This window comes from Meles meles, chromosome 2, assembly GCF_922984935.1.
Source record: "Meles meles chromosome 2, mMelMel3.1 paternal haplotype, whole genome shotgun sequence".
NCBI lineage: Eukaryota > Metazoa > Chordata > Mammalia > Carnivora > Mustelidae > Meles > Meles meles.
Window position 1 is genome coordinate 124445545 of NC_060067.1, and position 24661 is coordinate 124470205.

The following is a 24661-nucleotide window of genomic DNA, read 5'->3' on the forward strand; positions in this document are numbered from 1 at the left end:
AACAGACACTTCTCCAACGAAGACATACAAATGGCTATCAGACACATGAAAAAATGTTCATCATCACTAGCCATCAGGGAGATTCAAATTAAAACTACATTGAGATACCACCTAACACCAGTTAGAATGGCCAAAATTAGCAAGACAGGAAACAACGTGTGCTGGAGAGGATGTGGAGAAAGGGGAACCCTCTTACACTGTTGGTGGGAATGCAAGTTAGTGCAGCCACTTTGGAGAACAGTGTGGAGATTCCTGAAGAAATTAAAAATAGAGCTTCCCTATGACCCTGCAATTGCACTGCTGGGTATTTACCCCAAAGATACAGATGTAGTGAAAAGAAGGGCCATCTGTACCCCAATGTTTATTGCAGCAATGGCTACGGTCGCCAAACTGTGGAAAGAACCAAGATGCCCTTCAACGGATGAATGGATAAGGAAGATGTGGTCCATATACACAATGGAGTATTATGCCTCCATCAGAAAGGACGAATACCCAACTTTTGTAGCAACATGGACAGGACTGGAAGAAATTATGCTGAGCGAAATAAGTCAAGCAGAGAGAGTCAAGTATCATATGGTCTCACTTATTTGTGGAGCATAACAAATAACATGGAGGACATGGGGAGATGGAGAGGAGAGGGAGTTGAGGGAAACTGGAAGGGGAGATGAACCATGAGAGACTATGGACTCTGAAAAACAACCAGAGGGTTATGAAGGGGCGGCGGGGGTGGGTGGGTGGGTGGGGTGGGGTGGGGTGGGAGGTTGAGGAACCAGGTGGTGGGTAATAGGGAGGGCACGTACTGCATGGAGCACTGGGTGTGATGCCAAAACAATGAACACTGTTATGCTGTAAATAAGCAAATAAAAATAAATAAATAAATTAAAAAAAAATCACTTACTATTTTGTAATCTTTCACTGCTCCAGTGTGGGGCTCTTTTTCATTTCCATTGTAACCGCCAGTTGACCAGTCACCTACTTTCCAGCTCCCAGCAGTAAGAGCCATAGGGAACTGAACATGTCCAATTTGTATTCCTTTCTATGGGGTAAATAAACTGTGGGTAATTAATTGCACCTAAAGCTAAGATCCATATAGTTTCTGTGTCTTTTCTGCATTAACCTGTCTCGTGGCTGTGGACCTTCCAATAGCTTGGAAATAATTGCAGCTCGGTTATTGTTCTCTTCCATCATCATCATCATCATCACCATCATCATCATCATCATCATTTCCCCTTCATTTTCAAAATAATACCTGAGGTTGCTGTACTTGTTCCCCTTTTAATGTCTGGGGACCATCTTCTTTCCCTTTATATTTGAAAATACATTCAAGCCCAGTTCTGCAAGATATGGTCCACATGAAATAATGAACTCTCTCTTGGTCTTATTAGCTATTGTTGTCTATGTTGGTTCCAGGACTGAATTTAGAGAGGCCTAAACCTACATTCAGTTTTTGGTTTGGCCATTTATTGGTAGTGTGAACTTGGAGGGGCAACTTTACTTCTCAGTGTTCTCCTTGAAACATAGAATATCAGAGTTCACTCTGTTCTCCCCGTAGAGCTATTGAACGATTACATTGGGGGGTGCCTGGGTGGTGCTGTTGGTTAAGTGCCTGACTCTTTGTTTCGGCTCAGGTTGTGATCTCAGTGTCAGGCTCATGCTCAACACACAGTCTGCTTGAGATTCTTTCCCTCCCCCCGCGCCCCCTCCCCACCCACTGGTACTTACTATCTCTCTCTAAAGTAAATGAATACATCTTTAAAAGCAAAAGAAAGATTACATTGAGATGAAGTATGTGGAAGATCTTTGTAAACTGTAAAGTTTGTACCAATGTTTTCTAGAGTAAGTTTCTGTTTTAACTTTCTGCTCTTTTAATGACTAATGACTAATGAAAAATCCGTAGTCTAATTCCCTAAGAAGCATGTCCTGATCAAACAAGACAGAAGATAGAAAAGTGTGCCTAGTTTAATTCCTCCAACATGAATATGCTTTCTTTTAAATATGGAAAAGTTTTACATATGTCTAGTTTTATATATAGCATCCTTTGTTTTAGTATATAGCCTAAAACGTATAAATAACCACCATACAAATATTTCCCAATTTCAAACATACCTTCTGTATGGAAATTCTGATGGTAAGATAATGAGAACCTGCATTTATAATGAGTAGGCAGCTGACTTTTTTTATGGTTGATATAGAGTTATGGTCTATTATCTATAGTTTGTTACAAATAATGCCTAGGAAAGGTTTTAGGTGATTCATTATGTGGTAATTTAAGTCCATGCATATTATTATTTTTAACTAATGATAATAAAAACATCCCAATGTTGGTATAGGGAGAGGTGACATCAAGTTTGGTAGACTTTTCTGAGAAGGTTCCAAACACCCCATAGATTTGGGGGTTTTGTTTGAGCAGCTTTCTTGACCACTTTCGTAATCCTGAAGCTGAAGCCAAGATGAGTTATTACTCATTTAATGTGTAGGCTGTTTCTTCCCCCACCACCTCTAATTGTAAATTATACAATCTCAACCTCTATAGCCAGCAATATCTGACTTTATTGCTTTCCATTTTATGAAAATTAATTACAGTTCACATTCTGACACTGAAATTAAAGAGTAAGCACTAAATCTTTTACACAACAATAGGAAATTAAGAGAACATTCTTTATTATCAAAATAACATGGTTTCTTGTTTTTCTTCTCTTAAGGCACAGGGCTGTGAGATAAAATCAGATTTAAACAAACATTGTTCCTCCTTAACTTGTGTCACTGCAACATGAAAGACAGAGTAGAACTATGATATTTTAATTAAAAAACTCCAGCTCTTCCTATTTTCTCTTGAGGGACATTGTTTTATGATAGCACTATAGGCAATGAAACTCTGTCCCTGCTGACTCTGTCTTAGTAGAGACAATAAGGGACAATAATGGACCAAATTACTAGATTCTAAGAATGCCTCCAAAAGAAAAAAAATTCTGCAAAGAAAAATATAAGTATAAATGACAAAGAGGTTGAGATGTAGGTATGGTGTTAATATGTTTCCTGTGGTTTCCCTTTGGCCACAAATTTCACAAGGACAGCAATCATATATAATATCTAGCTTTATAAGCATTTTACAGTTTGTAGAGTATTTTCAAATATAACATTTTATTTAATAATCACAATAATTCAGTGACAAAGTTATTTTATTTACTTATTTATTTTTATTGAGGTATAGTGGACACACAAAGTTATGTTAGTTTTAGATATGCAGTATGGTGATTGACAAGTCTGTGTGTCATGCTAAACTCACCACAAGTGTAGCTACTGCCTGTTACCATACAATGCTCTTATAATACCATGACTCTGTTCCCTGTGCTATAGCTTTTATCCCCATGACTTACTCATTCCATAACTGGAAGCCTGGATTTCCCACTCCTCTTTACCCATTTTGCCCATCCTCCTACACCCTTTTCTCTGGTGACCATCAATTTGTTCTCTGTATTTATAGGTCTGTTTCTGCTTTTTGTTTGTTTATTCTTTTTTTTCTTTTTTTGGATTTCAGATATAAGTGAAATCACATGGTATTTAATTTTCTCTGTCTGACTTACTCCACTTGGCATAATACCCTTTAGGTTCATTCATGTTGTTTCAAATGGCAAGATCTCATTCATTTTTATGGCTGGGGAATATATCTGTGTATATATATAATATATCATATATCAATATATATCCATACATATGATATATTTTCATCTATCAGTGGGCACTTGGGTTGCTTCCATGTCTTGGCTATCGTAAATAATGTTGCAGTAAATATAGGGATGAAATATATTTTTTTATTTGTTTATTTACAGCATAACAGTGTTCATTGGGAATATCTTTTTTTTTAAAAGATTTTATTTATTTATTTGACAGACAGAGATCACAAGTAGGCAGAGAGAGAGAGAGAGGGAGGAGGAAGCAGGCTCCCTGCTGAGCAGAGAGTCTGATGAGGGGCTCCATCCCAGGACCCTGAGATCATGACCTGAGCCGAAGGCAGAGGCTTTAACCCACTGAGCCACCCAGGTGCCCTAGGGATGAAATATATTTTTGAGTTAGTGTTTTCATTTTCTTAGGGTAAATATCCAATAGTGGAATTACTGGATCACATGGTATTTCTATTTTTAATTTTTTGAGGAATCTCTCTACAGTTTTCCACAGTGGCCGCACCAATTTTCATTTCCATCAATAGTGCACAAGGGTTCCTTGTTCTCCACATTCTTGCCAACACTTGTTACTTCTTGTCTTTTGATTCTAGCTATTCTGACAGGTGTGGTTTTGACTAGCATGTTCCTAGTGGTTAATGATGTTGAGCATCTTTTCATATGTGTACTGGCCATCTGTGAGAAAGTTTTTTTTTTTTTAAATATATCAAGCAGTTGTGTTTACATAATACAACTCAGTAGTTTTTAAATATTTTTTGGCCATGAATCCAATAAAAAACATTATGAGAAACTCCAATATATAAAACTCCCAATATATAAAACACATAAAAGTGGGGGTGAAAGGATAGAAGCTGTCAGGCACCTGTTCACTCAGTCTCCCCTATTCTTTGCTACTTCTTTTTGAGGCACTTCTGTAGCAATCCATGGAGCATAGTTTGAAAACTGATGGCATAAAATTTAAAGTGTTCAATAAATGTTGTTCAAACAGCATTCACTGAGTCCTTCCTGTATACAACCATGTAGTTACTGAGAAAGTTCTGTCCTTTTCTGTCCCTGGCCCAGTCTCCTTCCGATAATAAACAGAGGGCATGTCTTTGAGAGGCTCTAAAATAAGCATGACACTGGCGTCTGTTCTTGATTTCCTAGCTAAAAACTGAAGATGAGACCAAAAATCCTTGACTAGTTTTATTCCCACCATTATGAAGACACTGCACTAGATATTTACACAACTTAGGGCAGTGCTTTTAGGGGGTGTTGAAATATATCAGTACTGCATCTTGATACTCTTATGTTCAGAGGTATATTGATATTTGCCAGCCCAAATAAGTCAATGTTACTATATTTCATGAATCAAGTGGTGGTAACTGCAAGTTCTCTTGCAGTGTAGCCGATCATCCATGTGACCCTCCCACTGGAAAATACAATGTGTTGTAATGTTTCTTAGCTGTCAGGTTTTGAGTAACAGAATTTTTTTTTTTCCCCTCAGCAATATTCATTGACATTCATCTGACATTTTGGGTAAGTAGTCTGAGTCAAAGATTATGGCTAGAATCCATCAAATGACCTCAGTTCTGTCTCCATGTTGGAATTACAATAGCTACTCTCCATAAATGAGTCTATGGGTTTAAATTCATTTAATTAATCCAAGTAAATCCATTATTTTCATTTAGTGTCTACCATGTGTCGAATGCTATGCTGGCTGCTGCGGTAGTCAGTGAACAGAAGAGACATATACCCTGTACTCTGTGAGTTTAGAGTCTGGTGAGGAAGCCATATAAATAGACAGACAGTTACCTGTGACTAATGTGAAAAATTCTTTGAAACAGCACAAGGTTGTAAGTTAAGATAATTTGAGGAGGGATTTAAGTCTTAGGAAATGATATTAAAGGAATTGGTGTTAGATACATGCAAAAATTGTAGGTATTGGAAAGGAACTTCTGGAATAGCAGAGTATGGTGCTAGCTAAGTCCTTTTCTCAAAAATCAATGAAAGAACTGGATGAATCTTTCAAAAACATCCGTTTCAGGACTCTAGAAATTGACCACAGACAAATAACAAATTTAGAAACATTTATCCAAGAAAAACAACTCAATCTTAAGTAACAGTAGGGTTTTAGCTCTTCAGCTCTATTGGCATAGAGGTTCTACCAGTGTGGTATAAAGTGTAGGAATTACTTGAGGAGGCTGACTTGATTTGGAGCAGGTGCATGCGAATTATAAACAGTAGCAATCTCAGTGGCAATCAGAGAATTCCAGCTTCACAGCTAGCTTGAGTTGTCATTGAGTTGGGTGGGGTAAGCAACAGACCAACACACTGGCTAGAAATTCAGTAGGGAGATCTGGGTAAATGAGGTAGCCACCGTGAGCCTTGATAAGCTCTCACATATCCCTGGTGGTTTTGAGGATGCATGCTCATAAAAGGCTATGCACATTCCTAAGAGAGAGGAGAAAAGGCCTGTTATTGTACTGGCCCCTGGCTCAATGTGAAGCCTAAAGAATGCTCAGGGTAGACATCTGAAGACCCAGCAGAAAGCAAAAGCAGGATAAATTGACTGAACTTTGAAAGTAATTTTATCTCTTTATGAATATTTTAGTCACTGTGTCATGCCTTCCTATAATTTTTTCCAGCTTTGTCAAGGCATAATTGACAAAAACTGTACAAAGTATATTTTCTGGACCAGTGCTATTAAATTAAAAATCAACAACTGAAAGAAATTTTGGAAGTTTAGGAACCTATGGAAAATAAAAAAGAAACACATCTAGGTGTTTGAAATGGAGGCATGGGCTGAAGGAAGATGGCATCTCTCTGTGATGGCATCTCTCACACCAAGCAAAGCTGCAGTGGGGTGACTTTTGTGATGGCACTAAGAAGGCAACTGGCAAAATTTCTTGTACAGCTTCTATGGAGTGGGACACGCAGTGGGTGAATGGGTTCTCACTGCTTGGCCCTACAGGCCTTGGGGGTGAGGAGCCACCATCAGGCTCACAGAGAGGCAGTCTGTGCCTACAGCCCAAGAGGTGCACAGTGTGCCAATGTGCATAGTGCTACACTGTGCTCGCTGAATCTGTGCAACTAGTATGAGACCCATCATGGTCCCTCAGGGCTGTGGTCTTTTCCAGAGTCACAAATAACCTGGTTTGGGAAGCTCCCTTCCTAGCTGGCGTTGAAAGTTTGTTCAAAGGTGGCCCTTAACAACTTTTTATTCTGTACTTCCTATGGGATTCCCTTTAGTTTCCATTTGTATTCCACCCACACCACCCTGGCTGCCTTCAGAGGTCATTTCTGCCTTTCTAATGTCAAAATGGACTGCTATCTCTTAAAAACAAAAGCTACAGCAAATGCATCTGAGATGGATATTCACAACTTCTTTCTGCCTGAAAAGATTGCAGAACCTGAAAGAGAAGATAATATTAAAGACTACTCACTTAAATTCATGGATGAAGATTCTGAAGGAAGTAACTCCTGATAGCCCAAGCCAGAAAACTGATTGAGAATCAAAACTTAAGTATCAGGGTCAGGCCTTATTACTATCTTCAATAACAGGTGCTGTTTGATCCATTCTCAAGATTGGCTTCAAGAATGGGTAAGAAATGTGGTTTATTATGATTACCTCTAGGCTGATTTCCTAAATGATTTGTGAAGCTGTTTCTAGAAGATGAAAAACTAAGGAGCCTTCTGTCCTGGTTTTGTAGCTGTTTCCCTTAAGAACTTATTTTAGTTTGTCATTTACATAAGTACTTATTTCTGAAAATGTTTTTTACTGTAAATTTAGGTTAAGAGGCCATGTCCTGTGAACGCTGTGATGTAACGATGCATGGTTGTTATGAAAATAGAGTTGTATGTAATGTGGAAAAAAAAAAAAGAAAAACATCTAGGTAACCCATGGGCCAAAGAAGAAATCACAAGGGAAATTAAGAAATAATCTGAATTGATTGAAATTGGAAACACAATTATGGTATAGCTAAAACAGTATTCGGAGGGAATTTTATAGTGTTAAAAACCTGTATTAACAAAGAAGAAAGATCACAAAAATAACTTAAAGGACTAGAAAAAGAAGAGAGCCAACTTAATCCAAAGCAAGTTGAAGGATGGAAATAAAACATCTACCAAAAAATGGAAAACAGAAAAACAATAGAAGAAATCAATGAAAAAGTTGGTTCTTTCATAAGAAAATTAAAAAAAAAATTGCCAAACCTTTATCAAGACTGAGCAAGCAAAAAAGAGAGAAGACTCAAGGAAATCAGGAATAAAAGAAGGGACATCACTATTATCCTCACTGAAATGAAAAAGATTGAAAGAAAATCCTATGAACATCTTTATACTAATAGATCAGAAAACTTAGTTAAAATGACCAAATTCTTAGACACAACTATCAAAAATCACATATGAAAAAATAGAAAATTTGAATAGAAAATTTGAATAATACCAAAAGTATTCCCACAAAGATAAGTCCAGGTTCAGATGGTTTCACAGATGAATTTTATCAAATAGATAAAGAATAAAGCATACCCATCATTCCCAAGCTTTTCCAGAAAATAGAGGGGTAAGGAACACTTCCCAACTCATTTTATGAATTGAGAATTATTCTGATATCAAAGATATCAAACAAAGATAGTACAAGGAAAAAAAAACCTATGTACCATCATAATTTGTGAATGTAGATAAAAAAATTCTCAAGAAAATATTAGCAAACTGAATACAGCAATGTATATAAAGATCATATACCATGACCAAGTGGAATTTATTCCAGAAATGCAAATCAGATTTCACATCCCAAAATCAACTTTAGTGTAATTTACCATAGCAATACAAGAAAGGACAAAAGTGACATAATCATTTCAATAGGTGCAGAAAAAGAATTAGACAAAAGTGAATATCCATTCATGATAAAAACTCTTAACGAACTAGGAATAGAAGGGAACTTTGTCAATCTGATAAAGGACATTTATAAAAAGTTTACAGCTATCTCATACTTAATAATGAAAGACTGAATGCATTCCTTCTAAGATCAGGAACAAAGCAAGCATGTTTGCTCTCACTACTTTTATTCAGAATCATACTGTATATTCTATCCAGTAGAGTCAGACAGAAAAAAAATACATAGAATGCATCTAGATTGGGAAGGAAGAAGTTAAACGCTCTTTGTTCAGAATGACATGATCCTATATGTTGAAAATCCTATGAATACACAAAGAAACCTCTTGCATGAAAACGTGGAGTTGGTCAATTAGGACAGTTAGACAAACTGAAGGTAACACTCAAGTCTTTGCTAACCTAACAAGCAAGAGGCAAAATTAGGCACGTGCTCTCAGTATTCCATTTTCTTCGTGGAATGGCCCTGGACAGGGGTCAGGTGGATGGAGTACACCTTCTTTATGGACCCTTGACTCAGGAGAAAGGGGGAAAGGAGAAGGTAAAGAGCAAGGAATGGAAAGGTACTATGTCAAAATGACCCAAAGTGCCCCAGCGAAGGCCCCTGATAAGGAGGTCTCAGAAAAGGTACAGTGAAAGTGAAGTGCCTCATTCTAGGCCCAAATAAGGACACTTCTGCATGGAAGTACCTTGGTTAGGAACAGATAGGCATATGAGCATGGCTAGCTCAGATTGGGGAACTGAGTTTTTGACTTGCAGAATTGAGAAAACTGCAATGCACTGGCTGTATACCAAGTTTGGTATGAGAATGGAAGCTGCCCTCCTCGAGGTCTGTCAGACAAAGTCTGTAATATTTCATGGTTAAGACTAAAAGATCACATACAAGATTTTGACCTACAGTCAGAATCCTCAGAAACTACAACTAAGAAATGAGTTCAGCCAGGTTATTTGATACAAAACTCAATTATATTTCTATGTAGTATTAATGAATCCTCTATAAATGAAACCAAAGAAATAATTACATTAAAAATAATATGAAGAAGAATAAAATACTTCAGGATAAGTTTAATAAAAAGAGGTACAGATGTGTACACTAAAAACTGTGAAACAGCTGAGAAAAATTTTAAAAGATTTAAATAAGTCATGAGCTATCCCATGTTCATGAATTGGAAGACTCAATAATGTTAAGATGGCAATTACCCCTACATTGACATATATATTCAGTGCAAAAACTATTACAATTCTAGCAGGCCCTTTTCTACAGGAATTGACATATTCTTGTGTAAAATTCATATAATACATGAAATTCATATAAAAATGTAAAGACACAGAATAGCCAAAAATTTTGAAAGAGAACAAAGTTGGAGGACTTAAGCTTTCTAATTTCAAAATTTACTACAAAGTTCAGTAATCGAAATGGTGTGGTACTGGCATAAGGATAAACCTATCAATGGAACAGAATTGAAAGTCCAGAAATAAACCCTTATATTTATGATTAATTAGTTTTGACAAAGGTACTAAACCACTTCAGTGTAGGTAAGGATAGTCTTTTCAACAAATGACTGAAACAATTGGATACCTACATGCAAAAAAGATGAATTTAGAATCTTACCTCTCACCATATAAAAAAGAAGAATCAACTCAAACTGGATCATGGATTTAAATGTAAAAATAAAATTATAAAACTGTTAGGGGCTCCTGGGTAGCTCAGTGGGTTAAAGCCTCTGCCTTCGGCTCAGGTCATGATCTTAGGGTCCTGGAATTGAGCCCCATATGGGGCTCTCTGCCCAGCAGGGAACCTGCTTCCTCTTCTCTCTCTCTCTCTCTCTCTGCCTGCCTCTCTGCCTACTTGTGATCTCTGTCTGTCAATTAAATAACTAAAAATCTTTTAAAAAATTATAAAACTGTTAATGAAAACGTAGGAGAATAGTTTTGTGAACTTGGGTTTGGCAGTGAGTTTTCAGATATAGCACCAAAGCATAATTCATAAAAGAAAAATATTAATAATTGAACTTTATCATAATTTAAATCTTTTATGCTTCAGAAGGGAACTGTTAAGAAAATGCAAAGGCAAGGCACAGGAGAGAAAATTTTTGCAAAGCATATATTTGATAAAGGACACTCATATCTGGAACATATAAATAAATTACTCATAACTCAATAATCAAGGTGACAAAACTAAAGTAAAACAAAAAGGAGCTAAATACTTGAAGTTTTTTCACTAAAGAAGGTATACAAGTAGCTAATAAGCACATGAAAAGACGCTCAACATCAGTAGTTCTAGAAATGCAAATTGAGACTATTAGGAATACCACATGTACTGGATCCACTATAATGACTATAATCAAAATGAGACAATACCAAGTGTTGGTGAGGATGAAGAGAAACTGGAATCCTCACACACTGCTGGTGGGAATATATGATGGTAAGGCCACTTTGGAAAACAGTTGGGCAGTTTCCTAAAAGGTTAAATATTAATTTATCATACAACCCATAATTCTACTCATAGGTAACTACCCAAGAGAAATGAAACCATCTATTCACACAAAGATTTTTACATGAATATTCATGGCAGCATTAGTTATAATAGTTGGTTTGGAAACAATCCAAAAGTCCAACAACTGGTGAATACATGCACAAAAGTGATACATAAAATGGATATTGTATTTAGTAATAAGAGGGAACCAATTACTGATACATGATACAACATAGAAAAATGTAAAAAATATGCTGAATGAAAAAAGACACAAAAGACTGCATATTTTATGATTCTGTTTGTATAAAAAGTCCAGAAAATGCAGAAGCAGTGAGCAGATTTTTGGTTGCCTGGAGCTGGGCATGGGAATGGCAATTGAGTGCAAACTGCTAATCTTATTGAGTTGATCAAAGTGTTCTAAAACCAGATTTTGATGATGGTTGCAGAATTCTGTAAATTTACTAAAAATCATTGAATTATATACTTAAAAGAGAAAAAAAATAGGTATTGGTCATGTGAAGATATGAAAGGCAGAAGAATAAGAACCACAAAGAATGGTATTTGCAGAGGCTAGGAGCCAAGAAAGTACTTTGTTAAGTTTGAGGCTCTAAAAGAAGTATAATATTGATTATGCTTAAAGTACAAGGGACACTGAAAAAGTAAAAAAATAGATTATGAGCCTTGTAAGCCCAGTTAAGAAGAACAGACTTTATCCCCAAAACTACAAGGATCCTTCCATGGGTTTGTTATACAGTTGAGTCTTGAATAATACAGGTGTTAGGGACATCAACCCCCTGCAGCAAAAAATCTGCATATAATTTTTGGCTCCCTCAAACTTTACTACTGTTGACCAGAAGCCTAACCAATAACATAAACATTCGATTAACACGTATTTTATATATTAAACGTATTATATACTATATTCTTACAATAAAGTAAGCTAGAGAAAAGAACATGTTATTTTAAAAAATCATGAGGAAGGGGAAATACATATAAAATACTGTACTATATTGAAAAAAATCTGCATAGTAGCAGACCCACTCAATTCAAACCTGTGTTGTTCAAAGATCAACTGTAGTTAGATTTTAGAGTACAACTTAGAGAAAGAACATGATTGTAGTAATTATTTAAGTAAATGTGTTAAGAGCAAATAAATATAAAAGCTCAATCTCCAGATGTATTGTGATTTTACAACTTTAGGAATAAAAAAAATTCTTTTGAGTATGAATAAGAGAGTTCCAAAAAAATGAAATTAAAACTCTCAGTTTCAGTTCCTATTTTATTTTTATTAAAGATAAGTATCTCTGTTGGTTTAGCTACTGGTTGACTATGAATCCAAAGCATAATTTTCACAAAAAGTCAAGTTAAACACTTTACTGTATTGAAAAACTGAATTTTTAAATTTCAAAAAGGATTAAAATATTTCAAAGAAAGATCCAATTGAAAACTTGTTCAAAATTGATGATAGAGGCTGATTACTTTGTCAAAAGAAAAGAATTACCATATACATAATATATATTATATTTTAAAATATATACATGTTATTTGATACATCAGTACCAAAGAAACCAAGTCAGAGCATGTTTGTCACACAAAAACCTGGCTGAATTTAGATTTGGAATGTGGTTTTTTTTTTTTTAAGATTTTATTTATTTATTTGACAGATAGAGATCACAAGTAGGGAGAGAGGCAGGCAGAGAGAGAGAGAGAGGAGGAAGCAGGCTCCCCACCAAGCAGAGAGCCGGATGCGGGGCTCGATCCCAGGACCCTGGGATCATGACCTGAGCGAAAGGCAGAGGCTTTAACCCACTGAGCCACCCAGGCGCCCCTGGAATGTATTTTTAACTTTTTGGTTCTTGAAGACTTAAAACTATAAATAACATTTTAATAACATAAGTCTTAAAATTTTTTATTTTCACTGTGAATTTTTAAGTGTAAATCTCATTTCAATTTCATAAGAGAAAAGGAAATGAGCAGCATACTAAGAATTAGTGGAGGAGTAAAGCTCTGTGTGAAGATGTGAATCCTGACATCAAGTTACAGAATCCATTGTTCTTCCCCCTCCTCCTCATCAAACCTGACCGGCTTCCACCTGACTGGTAGTTGTCAGATTTCCTCTAAGTCAACTTTCATCCTCAACTCCATCTTGGTTTTTCTCTCACCTATGATCCCTTGTCTCTCTAGAGTAAAGACAACCAGGCTGAATAAAAGCAACAGGGTGATTGTGTGATGGGGACCAGTGGTTCCCAGACACTGGGTTAAGAGGCCACCAAATTGATTTCACTTGAGAGCAAATTCAGATCTGAACCCAGTTTTTCAGAGGTGAAAGAGATCTATTGATTTTCGTCACAGTCAGTTTAAAACTGAAATGATCGCCATTTTAACTGTGTCAGACTTAACAGATCTATTGGAAATGAGTATCATTTCCACTGGAAGCTGTTTTTCTTGCGACTGAATTCTATATTGTACATCTTAGATGAAAAATAAAGTAATAAGACAATGAAAAGTAGCTGGGAAATTCTGTGGTGGCTATTATTTACCTCTCCAGGTAAATGAGGCAGAGCAGGGAGGGAGAACAGTTAGTTTGCAGGAATGTCTATAATACCTGAGTCCTCCCGCGGTGTAAACAAGTCATCCAGACCACTGGCAGATCAGATTATGAGACTGAAATCATTTCTGTACACACCTCAAGCATGTTAGGTTGTTGAAGTTCTTGAAAAGAAAGGGCCCTCTCAGGGTATATGGAAGAAGCATCTCTGAGAGTTGTAGGTTTTAAGGAATTTCTTTGCAGAATTTAGTTTGGGGCTTAATATTGAACTTTAAACAACCATGCCAAGTGAGTATACACAAATATTAGACTGTTTCTGAAAAGTATAAATAGTATTATGATGTTTTTGAATGAATCTAAATTTCATTCATAAAAATTACGTTTCTATGTTAGCCCTTCCTCTAAGAAAATGTTAGGATGAAAACGACTTGATAGCTCTTCAGTTAGTTGGTGTTCACAAGTGGCCATCCTTAGTTTCACCACTTGAGAAGTTTTTTTAGGTTGTTTCCTGGAGGTTTAAATTTTCATAAAGTTAGTCTTTACCTAGAGAAAATATTTATTGTCTTGGTGTTTTGTAAGTAAACAAATAGAATTAACCATTTTCTTAAAAAAAATTGAGCTCTGTTTCCTATAGTATTCCAATATTAAACCATTCTGATAACTTTGTCACACCCTTTTTATCCAAGCAATGAATCTGTTCTTTCCGCTATGAACAGATGATTCTTTTGTTATTTCTGTAAGCTCCCCTTTCTATTCATCCTCTTCTTTCTCTTTTTTAAAGCATTGTCATCATTACCACCATCATTTCCTCATCACTCTACATTTTTTAGTCACCACTTTATAAAGATATTTGTATATTTGTGTGTACATATGAGTGTATGTGTGCATATATGTGATACATTAAAATATATGTACATTACTGCCATTGGTGTGATCACCATCTGGGTGGTAGTTGCAGTGGTGGTGAGCAGAGGGAAGGGAAATAAAATCTGTTACAGTCCTTTTATCCATTAGACTTTGTTAGGCTATTTTTCTTTATGATATCTCAATCTTCACAACAGAAATGTGAGCTGTGTATTATTATTGCTCTTATCTTACCAATAAAGAAATGGTGATTCAAAAAGTCTAGGTAACTTTTTTGAGGCAACATAGTTGGACTGCCAGCAAGTCTTTTGGAATAGTAAACCTCTGTGCTTCTTCAAAACTATGCTGCTCCAAGGTATACCTGCCAGGCATTTTGAGTACACCATGATGGTCTAGTCCCGACATTCAAAAGGACATACCCACCTGGCAGGATAAAGAGGTTTATATCTCAGCACTTCTTCACATGACAGTGGCTTCACAACTGCAGTGTGTACATCCCTAGGTTGTGGTCGAGTGCTCTCATGGAGAAAGTCTACAATTGAATTTTGTCAACCAAAAGTTATAGTTTATAGTATATATATATAGTTATATATAATATATTTTATATATATAATATATATAGTTTATAGTTTATATATATAGTTATAGTTTATATATAGTTTATAGTCTGGTAAATAGATCTGTTACTGAAACTATATAAATTAAGGCAGAGCTTAACACTTAAATTTATCCAGAAGTTACAAAAGCATTCCCAGGAGTAAATTAACAAGCATTAAAAATGTCAAAGCCCATCTAAAGTTCTTTATCAATGACTTGAAAGGCATTCCTTGATCATTTGAACAGCATAATATATCTTATTCCCTTGTGTACTACTTTCAGTTTATGGTTAGATTTTTGTTACTCTGAGTAGGTACAGAGCCTTTTGGAGTAATTTTTCTACATGAATAGAGTGAAGAGGGAAAACTTCAAACCAGATTTTATAGCGAATGATCAGGCAAGGGATAGATTATGCCAAACCAAACATGGAAACCAGATGGATAGAAGGCTGGGTGCCATGGCTTGGTGAAAGAGTCCAGGAAAATTCATTTGGTTCTTTCTTGAATAAAGGTCAAGGTGGAATCTATAAGGTTCGAAATTTAAAAATTGAATAAGTGAAATTATATGAGATCTGCTTGGACTAGGCCAGTGTTGCTTAGCATGGCCATCCATTTGTATCACCTGTGGAATTTTTAACATATCCTGAAACTCACCACAGCTCTACAGGTTTGAGGTTTTGGAATCTGTGTGTTTAGAAAGCCCCTCCTCCCCAAAAAATTATGCAGAGAGAAAAGAAAGAAGAAAAAAGAGGATGAGGAGGAAGAGAAGGAGGAGAATAAAGCAACAGTATGAAATCAAAGAGGATAAAATGTTAACGGTAGATAATAGTAGGTAAAGGGTGGCAGTTCTCTGCTGGAGCTGGTGTCAATTTGCTCATGACTCTATCCATCTCTTTGCAACCAGTGATTTCACAATGGTAGCTTGAAATTGACCATGGTGGGAGCATTTACATCATGAAATTCAGAAAATGCAACAAATTGGGGCTTTTTCCCTTTTTTTCTGTAAAGGCCTGCTCACCAGCACACCATTGAGTATGTGGCTGCTCTTTGTAAAAATGATACTTTCTCTCAAAAAAAAAAAAAAAACCATTTATTCTTCTCCTATCCCCCTACCCCCCCATGTTGCTTCTCCATGTCCTCATATCAGGGAGATCATATGATAGTTGTCTTTCTCCGATTGACTTATTTCACTAAGCATGATACGCTCTAGTTCCATCCACGTCGTCGCAAATGGCATGATTTCATTTCTTTTGATGGCTGCATAGTATTCCATTGTGTATATATACCACATCTTCTTTATCCATTCATCTGTTGATGGACATCTAGGTTCTTTCCATAGTTTGGCTATTGTAGACATTGCTGCTATAAACATTCGGGTACACATGCCCCTTCGGATCACTATGTTTGTATCTTTAGGGTAAATACCCAGTAGTGCAATTACTGGGTCATAGGGTAGTTCTATTTTCAACATTTTGAGGAACCTCCATGCTGTTTTCCAGAGTGGTTGCACCAGCTTGCATTCCCACCAACAGTGGAGGAGGGTTCCCCTTTCTCCACATCCTCTCCAGCATCTGTCATTTCCTGACTTGTTAATTGGGAAGGAGACAAACCATAAATGACTCTTAATCTCACAAAACAAACTGGGGGTTGCTGGGGGGAGGTGGGATTGGGAGAGGGGGAGGGGGCTATGGACATTGGGGAGGGTAAGTGCTATGGTGAGTGCTGTGAAGTGTGTAAACCTGGCGATTCACAGACCTGTACCCCTGGGGATAAAAATACATTATATGTTTATTAAAAAAAAAAAATTTGGAAGGGGAGGCGAACCATAAGAGACTATGGACTCTGAAAAACAACCTGAGGGTTTTGAAGGGTCAGGGGTGGGAGGTTGAGGGAACAGGTGGTGGGTAATGGAGAGGGCACGTTTTGCATGGAGCACTGGGTGTTGTGCAAAAAGAATGAATACTGTTACGCTGAAAAAATAAATAAAATGGAAAAAAAAAAAAAAACCCAAACAAAAAGACCCTAAACACTCTTCTGGTGATGATACTACAGCCTGCCTGACATCCTTCCAAATTGAGATTTGGAAAGTATTGCACTTGACAGTAAGCTTCCTGAGGGCATGGGCCAGATGTCTACTATATCCCAACTATATACTCAGATATAGTCTGGTGTCAGATATATGATGGACATTTATTGCGTAAATGAATGAAATTCTCATATGAAAATATTTTATTTTACCCTTGTGCTTCCTTAATTTGGGATGGATAGCAGAGACCAGGCCATAGAAGAAGATGAAAATACATAGTTAATATTCTATACAAAACTTCTATTCATTCCTGTGGGAAGAAGGTATTTAGCAAACGGAAAGCATAAGGTCCAAAATTAATCCCATTTTAACCTCAGGAAATGCATAAGGGAAGAAAATTCACATTACTGATTACACACTGCTACCTGACAGATAGAAATGAGATAATAAGTAGATATTGACTTCTGTTGAGGTGAACATCAAGATCTATTGACCTGAGAGGTAAATATTGACCGAGGTGAAGTCAAGGTCAATATTTGCCTCAAAGAACAAGAAATCTTAATGCTCACCAATATATAAAGGTTATATGTGAATTTTTACATACATTTTCTAGGCATAACATCATGAAAGCTCTCTATTTTCTCAAGCAACTCACAAAAGCCTGTTTTAAAAGGTAAGTTCTATCAAATAGTAACATTAAGAAGTAAGAATTTCTACTTTCTTCTCTTTTGTTGACTTTTGCTGAGCCATTAGTTAAGGTGATTTGATGTGGTCTGTTTCTGGTATAGCAGAGGTTAACAGAAACTTAATAGAACTCAAGCCATCCCTTAGGAGGGCACAAAGAACATCTCACCAAATCATCATGGTCACCAGGGACATTTCCTTGCAACTATCTTTACCAATCATGAGCTAAAATCTTTCTGTAACAGCGCATTTTTTAAAAAAATCGTGTTATGCTAGTCACCTGTAACAGTACATTTTAATCACAGAATCCCGAGCATTTGGGCCTGGAAAGGGATTCTTCTAATTGTTGGATTCTAATTTTTCTCTTGGCTTCAAGATAAACCTATCAAAAGATTGACTGTGGGCTGGTAAATCCTGACCGTCATGGATCTCTAAATGAGGTTATTGTATCTGCTTCAGTGGTGGGGAACAAGGGAGGGAATCGTTGAAGGATTGGAACATTTTTGTTGCTCTCCTCCTCCATTCCTTGGAGAATCTTCCATCACTACAGCCAGAAACTTGAAACAATCTGGAACCTAATAACCAACAACTGCTAGTTTCCCTAGTACTAGAGTGCTCAGCCCAGGCCGGGAGGGAGCTCCTTCACAAACTCAATGACTGCAGTCACCCCCAGGTTACCATAACCTAGTGCTGCCTTTACTGAGGTAAGTATCATATAATATCAAGCAATTTGAATGGAAGCATATTTACCAAGCTTCCATTGTTGTTCTGATCATTTCTTCTCAACCTAACCTTCAGACTAAGAAACAAAATTAGAAGCTCTCCAAAGTAAATAAAATGTCAATGTATTCCAACAACACACATTTGGTGTATCAGCTCAGCTCCCTTTGAATTCTTTTTTTTAATGATAAAATTTTTTTTCTTTTTTTTTTAATTTAAATTTAATTAGCCAACCTATAGTACATCATTAGTTTCAGATGTAGTGTTCATAATTCATCAGTTGCATATAACACCCAGTGCTCATTCCCTCAGGTGCCCTCCTTAATGCCCATCACCCAGTTACCCCATCCCCCCACTCACATGCCCTCCAGCAACCCTCAGTTTGCTTCCTATAGTTAAGAGTCTCTCATGGATTGTCTCCTTCTCTGATGACTCCCCATTCTGTTTTCCTTCCCTTCCCCTATGGTCCTCTGCCCTGTTTCTTATATTCCACATATGAATGAAACCATATGATAATTGTGTTTCTCTGATTGTCTTATTATGGTGAGCGAACTCAGTCAGTCCCTTTGAATTCTGTTAAGCTCCTTGAGGGCAGAGACAATGCACCATACTGTTTCATTCCTCTACGAGTCTCTAAAGCTGCATTGGGAGCAGTAGCCTTTCTGTAAAGAAGTGCAGAAGGATCAAGTGAATGAGCAAACATGAAAGCCCTCCTTATTGTCTTCTTACTTACTCTCTCCTGCTACCTCAAGGCATTTGCAGAAATGTTAGGAGCATGGGATTAACAGCAAATATAGCCAATGCATGGATTTTTAAATCCCCACCCATGTCCCCTCCTTCACTGGCTGGGCTCTAATGTATGCATTGCCTGATTTTCATACATGCTGATTGCATAGCGATTTATTCTACAAGTGCCAAGGAGAAGAGTCACCCCTGGACTAAATGTAAAATCTTTATTCTCACCAATGTCTAAGTCATTGTTTTCTCGCGGCCGAGATCATGTGGCACACATTATTAATAGCTCTGGTCTCTCCACCACTTGACACAGCGCTCCAGCTGTCATTCTGCTCCCTGGCTCGTATGATTCTTGCACTGGTGAAGTGCCAGGCCTGGGCCTAGCCCATCAGTCACTGTCACCCACCACCCAGTGATGAATAGCCCGGCCGTCGCCGTGGCAAGGCCTGGGCTCTGATTCACACACGCCTGACTTTTACCAACTTCAGCACGCCAGCTGAGGCCTATCCCAGCTGAGGAAGGCCGCAGTGACCTGGAAATGGCACCGCCTCCACTCCCCAACACTCCCCCTCCCCTCCCCCTTCAGATTAGTTAAAAATGAAACAAATCCTAATGTGATCATGTCACTAATTATGCATTTAATTCAGTTATAAGGAGCTAATGGCTCCCTCAGTGACAGCTTTTACTGCTAAAAGGCAATTCATTCCTGAAACGGAGAAATCTAATTACACAAAATGCTTCATCTTAATCCTTTCAAAGAATAATCTTATTTGTAGACATTAACATCCCAGATGCTGCTGCTGTTTGTCCATTATGACAGTGTTTGTCCTGAATAATGTATAAATAGCTCTTTCTGGACAGTTGCATGTCACTAAATCAATACAATTTGCTGCCTTCTGTTACATTAAGTCGGCCTGGGCAGGCTGGAGAAAATTAACCTTTTGTTTTCCTCCCCTCCCCCTTTCTCAAAGGGCTTTCAGAATTAGAAATGAGAAAAGGATCAAAGGGGACTGGGGTGGAATTGAAAGGGGACAGTGGGGAAAGAGGGAGTGAAGGGGGACAGGTACAAACGAAGCTGCAGCTAAGGGAGGAAATGTCAGGTGTAGAAATGCCATGAGATGAACTGCAAATGGTAGGTGGGAGAAAATGACCCAACTTCTCTGAAGATGATTTTGAAATTACTCCCCCAGATGTGGACCTGGTCTGAGTATTTTATGTGTTCAGCCTTGGTTATAGACTTCTTAATTTGAAATGATGCTCTCTTTGAAACGGTTCTTTGATACAATATAGAGAGCTCATGGGGGTGGGGAGGGGGAGGCAACTGATGTTAAGGGAAAGTCATAACTATGTGAATGAGTTCACTGAGATATCCTTCCTCAGAATATCATGTACATGGAAAGCATTCTGGGCACTGCACTGCACAATAACAACAACTTATATTTTTGTAATTTATAACTCAATAAGGAATTTATACACACATAGATAATTCCATTTGATTTATACAGCCTTGGGAGGCAGGCTTCAGAGTTCCTACTCTATAGGTGAGGAAGGGGAGGTTAAATGACTTGTCCAAGGTGATATAACTGAGACTCTTATCTTCTACCTCTTGGTTCCAAGTTGGCTCTTTCCATTATTATACCATTGACTCTCTGAGTATGCTAAACCTCTCAGTATTCAAGAAGCGAACATGTTTTATATTTCATTTTAGGACACCTCCCAAAATGCATGTGCTGGTATCCCCTCCATTCTTTCCCATATTAAACATAGGTAAATTTTAATGTGTAATTTTTCAAAGATTATAAGAATATCAAGTGTGCAAATGTAGCTTAATTTCTAAATACTATATGTCATCTTCTGAAGATTAGAAAGAGACAAAATTTTTCTGTAAAAGGCCAGATGGTAAATATTTTAGTCTCTGTATGCCATACTGTTTGTGTCACAATGGCTCACTTCTGCCATTGTAGAACAAAAGCAGCTAGAGACAACAAATAGATCAATGGGTATGAAAAAGGTGGCAGGCTGGATTTGGCCCTTGGGCTATAGTTTGCAGATCCCTGGATCAGATGATAATATTTTCCCCCCAAATTAATCTGAGTAGTTCTACTTGACTTACAAATTTTCCCTTTGTTCCCTTCACATTATTATCCTTGCTTCTAGTCACTACTTTTTCTTCCTCATATTGTTTCAGAAGAATACATACATCTGTCTTCATATAAATTTCAAGAAATCCACAAATAGAGAGTCCTGCAAATAGAAGTAAAATTGATAAAGTGGATGAGAATACTCTGTATTCTTGCCCCTTTCGGATTTCTGTTTAGTTGCTTTTGAGTATATGGGTCAGGATTCAGGTTCATACCTACACTACTGCCTGGTTTTTGTTTTTGATTTGTTTTGTTTTTAGTACCAGGAGTGGATGAGGGAAGAAGAGTGCAATGTAGCTATTGAGGTTAGGTTCTACTGTTTGAAACATCCTGGTAAAAGCTTGTTTTAATGCACTTCAGCAAGGAAAATAAATTGTTATGTGGCAGACTTGTTTTAAAAGGGGATTTAGATTGGTGAACTACTACTATTATGCTGAGGAGGGTCAGCGTTAAGGGGATCCAAGGGACAATAGCATAGGGAAGTTTCCCGGTAGAAAAGAAAGGTAAGGAAACAAATGAAGAAGCATAAACATTTATTTGCTTCTCAGCCTCACACAACATAATGAATGACTTCAGATCCTTACCACAGATAATTTCTTGATGATGCAAGGCATGCAGCATGGTCTTGCTTCGAGCCCTGCAGCTAACATACATTGGGGTATCCAGGGAGCTATTTGGGGTAACACTGTAGGCAACAATAAAAGAGAAAAAAATGTCTAAAGTTAATTCTGAGAGCAAAAATCAAACAAGAAGTTCAGAGAAGTGACAGAATAGTACAGCATTCAAGCCTGCCTTTTATGATATTAAATGGGCACACTCTTGAGGTGGTGCGTGAACTGCACAGATTTAGAGAGATTCTTATGGAGGGGTTCAGAACACTCTTTGCTTTTTATTTTTATATAGCTCTGTATCTTGTGTTATATTTCTTAGTGCTGTGCCAAAGTGCGATTTTTTTCTTGTCTCCTTCCTATTTCCATAACAATATATGTGAGATAATCTATTTTGAGCATAAGCCTGTACATAGTGCCATAAGTTTCACTCTTAAGAAAGGCTTCAGTGTCATATTCTTATATCAGCTTCTTCCAAGGAAAGTCTTGATTTTATGTATCATCTGGATGTGAGTTGCTGGGTTTCTTTGTAATGAGTTCTCCAGCATCTAAGAAGCTATTATTAAGTCCTTGGCTTTGCAGCATCTACATTTGTCAGACTTTCAAAAATGGTTAATATCAGTCAAACTGTCCATATTAATAATCCCATTTTGACTTGGAATACTAGATTTTAAAAGTAAAGTTAACCAGTCAGTAGAGGCAAATGTTAATACCGGACATAATAATCAATTCTCCAGAAATAGGTAGGGCTTCTCCAATGGTATTGGGACTTATTGTGGAAAAGGAAATACTGTACCATCAGATGCAGAGCATCTAAAGTATTATTTCTGGAAAGTAATTTATTTGGGGGTGCTCCTTTAAAGCATCAGGGCCAATGTCACTGAGGAGGGCTCAGATTAGCTGATCTGGTTGATTGGGCCTTAATCCATCACTGCTTGAGCCCCCTGAAATGTGTTATCACCCGGGATTTGTCTGGCTACATATGATTTCACACATCTGTCATCTAAATCACAGATCCAAATGCAAAGTCCAGCACTAGGAAACGTCACAGGCATTTCTGAAAATCCTTGGAGGAACTTGGGACCATAAATCAATGGATGGATTACAGTTCAATAGTACGACCTTCCCATTTATGATGAAATGATGTTGTCCATGTGAATGCTTAGGTATTATGGTGATGAAGCTACAAAGATGTATTTGAGAGTAAATCTCTTTGGTTCTTCCTTGGACCGGTCTCTGAGTACTCTCTCTAAGACAAGAACCTTTTTAATTAAGACCAACCTGGAAAAAAAAAAATAAGCCATATGAAAGTTTATTAGGGACCAGCTTTGTGAATGGGTTAGATGAGTTAATTTTTTTCCTTTTTAGATTGAATAGTAGTAGTAATATGGTAGGAGAAACAAATATTTCTTCAGTGTTTGCTATTAACTATGCACCATTCTAATCACATACAAAGTATGTATTAATTGCACACAGTGCACACAGCTATGCATTCAGTGCAAAGAGCTAGAAATTGAACCTGGGTCTTTCTGATTCCAACTTTGTGCTCCATCAAAATTAAGGAAGCCCATATCAGACTTTGCTTGATTTTAGAAACAAAGTGAGAGGGTCATAATTCTAAAATGAGAGGTTTGTTATGTCAAATATTCTATTTGTTGACTCCAAATGTTATAGAAAACACTTGAGCACAGAGAATCACTGAGAGTGCTTTCAGCCATGACCCAGCTCTCCCACTTCCCCACTGAGCATGTCTGATGCCAACATGCTATAAATACTGATATAATGGGTTAAAAACCAGTGGGCCTAGAGTGAGACAGCATGTCCTTGGAGCCATCCTGGAAGTGATACCTTTAATGGCAGGGAGCTTTAAAAATTCCCAGTGAGTTCCTATTTGGTCTGAATTTACTCCTTACACTGGAAAGCAAAGCAAAATAAAACAACAAAATAACAAGAAACAAGAATACTCGATTTGTGAGCATGGAGTTGTTGCATTGCAAGCATCACCCTGATGGCAGGATCTAAAAGTATGTTCAGTTGTCTCTTGGGAAGAGGAGCCTCTGTGAAGGAATTTCCATGCTCTTAGTTAACTTCTTTGGGAACAGGAAGGTTTATCCCTTTCATACTTCCCACAATTGGGCATTTACAATTTTCCTGACTGAGATTGAACGGAGCCAGGCTGAGGAAGCTTTCATTATCTGATGTTTTCATAGAAGGAAAATTTTATAGATCTTCATTCTTCAATTTTATGAAAATAGTAACTTTCGGGGCGCCTGGGTGGCTCAGTTGGTTAAAGCCTCTGCCTTCAGCTCGGGTCATGATCCCAGGGTCCTGGGATCGAGCTCCGCATCTGGCTCTCTGCTCAGCAGGGAGCCTGCTTCCCCGTCTCTCTCTCTCTCTACCTGCGTCTCTGCCTACTTATGATCTCTGTCTGTCAAATAAATGAATAAAATCTTAAAAAAAAAAAAAGAAAATAGTAACTTTCCATGAGAATCTATATATTCAATGCCGATTTCTTTAAATAATTTCTCTTCCCAAGTTGAAATGCAAACTTATGAAACAGTACTTGAAGATATTTTTTGTTTTGATTTTGTCCTTTAAAGGCCCTTTTAAATTAAAATAGTTAACATTTACTGAGCCTTCATTATGCTCCCAGCACCATGCTAAGTGTTTTATCTGCATTATCTCATTTATTTCTCACCACAATCCTATGA

General features: G+C 37.3%; 1 pseudogene; it reads left to right on the forward strand.

The window, feature by feature from the left end:
• Positions 1-1015: 1015 nt before the first annotated feature.
• Positions 1016-7171, forward strand: LOC123936891 (annotated as a pseudogene).
• Positions 7172-24661: the final 17490 nt, after the last annotated feature.